At 36.6% G+C, this 2,294-nt stretch overlaps 1 pseudogene; it reads right to left on the bottom strand.

Moving 5' to 3' along the window:
* Positions 1-496: 496 nt before the first annotated feature.
* On the bottom strand, positions 497-1,464 carry LOC110287880 (annotated as a pseudogene).
* Positions 1,465-2,294: the final 830 nt, after the last annotated feature.

Below are 2,294 nucleotides of genomic sequence, written 5' to 3'. Positions count from 1 at the left end.
AAGATCTCATGTTAGCTATGATTGAATGCACAATCTCAAACCAGACAAAAATTCTAGCATGGAGAGAAAACAAGGGCATGAAGTTCAAAGGTGGCTTAGGATATTTTGTCAGCCAATATCTTCTATGGGAATGAAATTCAGCTTTTTTTTTTTTTTATGATGGTGTGGTTTCTCGTAGAACAACCATGCTTCAGTGGAAGCCTAAATACCTAAGTATCTATAGGTAGCACAACATAGAATTGCAAAAAAGGAATAATTGGGTATGTAGCAGAGAGAGTTATACTGAAAAGAGTTGTGAGTGAGGTTGAACACAGTAAAAATACACTGTACAAAGTTTTCAAAGTCACACCAAAATATGCAAAAAGGAAATGCAACAGAATGCGATAGCTACGAATACTGGGAGTACAAGGAGAGAGGGAGAGGTAGAGTAAGAAGAAGGTGAATAACAAAACCTCAGAGGACAGTCCCACTGTCTTGAGTAATTGTCATTGTTATATTAAGTTTTATAAAACAATATATTACTCTGAGAAAACATTTTCTTACCAAGATGACTCCTCAGAGCCCCCTTAATCTCATTATTCCTGAGGCTGTAGATGAGGGGGTTCAACATGGGAATTACCACCATATAGAACACAGACACTACCTTATTTTGGTCTGTGGAGTATCTTGACTTGGGCATTACATAAATGAATGTAATGGTTCCGTAGAACAGAGATACTGCAGTGAGGTGGGAGGTGCAGGTGGAAAAGGCTTTGTGTCGACCCTCAGTGGAGTGCATCTTCAGGATGGTGATGAGGATATAGGTGTAAGAAATGGCTATGACCAACACTGTTAGCATAGTAACTGCCAGCAGAAAATGAGGTAACAAGTACAGAGATCCTGACATCAGAACAGGAAAGCTCAATCAAAGGAGCAAAATCACAGAAAAAGTGATTGATTATGTTTGGTCCACAGAAGAACAAGAATAAAAAAGAAACTGTGGCAAAGGAAGCATTAAGAAAACCTCCTATATAAGATCCTACAACCAACTGGAAAGAGACTTGTGTGGACATTTTAGTTGAATAGAGCAGTGGGTTGCAGATTGCTACAAAGCGATCATAAGCCATGACAGCCAGAAGGAAGCATTCAAGTCCTCCAAAGAAAGCAGCTGAGCCAAACTGTATAGAACATCCAATGTAGGAGATGATATTTTGCTTTACAAGGAAGTTGACAAGCATATTGGGTGTGACAGAAGATGAGTAGCCTATGTCAGCAGAAGCCAAGTGGCTGAGAAAAAAGTACATGGGGTGATGGAGCTGGGAAGAGACTGTGATGAGAAGGATGGTGCTGAGGTTCCCAGACAGTCACCAGGTAGATGCACAGGATGATGGTGAAGAGGATGATTCTAAAGACTGGGTCATCTGTTAATCCCAATAAAATGAACTCTGTCACTGCAGTGTGGTTCCCATCCTCAAGGAAAGCCATGGGACAATGTAGCTGCTGCTAGATTGAGGCTGTTATGGATACATTACAGGGAGAGATTTATAATAGGTTATGTCATTTCATATGATACACACTTGGAGAATAATACAAGTGAACATATTATCCAAAAATTGGAGCAACAATCAATGTTATATTCAAGATTTTCATTTTTTGAATATTAAGTTCTTGAAATTACTCAATCCAAAAAAATCTAGAAATATGGTACAAATGATAAATAACTTTAATTTAAATTTATATGATAAAACATACTTAGTTGTTATTAAAGTTAAATATTTAAAGTCAGGATATATTTGGGTAGGATGAGTTGGCATTCTTTCTACCAAGCCTGACCTCTGAAAACCAGAGTTTTATTCCTGGAACTCACAACATGGGTGAAGGGAAGTAACTATTAGTTGTTGTTCTTTAGCACTCATGGGTTTTCCTGCATCGTTCTCCTCAGAAAAAAAATGAATAAATAAATGAATAAAAAATTATATGAGTCCTTTGAAAATAATATGTATTTATTATAACAAAGGAATGATGTGTAAAATCATAGAATTGTGTAACATAGACAAATAACTACTAAATTTATTTAATGCTTATGGAAGCTCCAGCATTGAATTAAAAAACTTGTATTTATTTATAATTCATATTTTTATTTCCATTAAATATCGGTTAGTTGTTTTTTGTGTTGTTGATATTTTTTTCTCAAGATAGGGTATACCTGTGTAATCCTGGCTCTCTCACTATGTAGGACAGGCTGGCCTTGAACACAGACATACACACACATACACACACACACACACACATACACACACATATATGTGTGTGTA

The sequence above is a fragment of the Mus caroli genome, unplaced genomic scaffold (genome assembly GCF_900094665.2).
Source record: "Mus caroli unplaced genomic scaffold, CAROLI_EIJ_v1.1 scaffold_10289_U1_1, whole genome shotgun sequence".
In the NCBI taxonomy this organism is placed as follows: domain Eukaryota; kingdom Metazoa; phylum Chordata; class Mammalia; order Rodentia; family Muridae; genus Mus; species Mus caroli.
The sequence above is the reverse complement of the archived record's forward strand: the minus strand, read 5'-3'. Positions and strand labels throughout refer to the sequence as shown.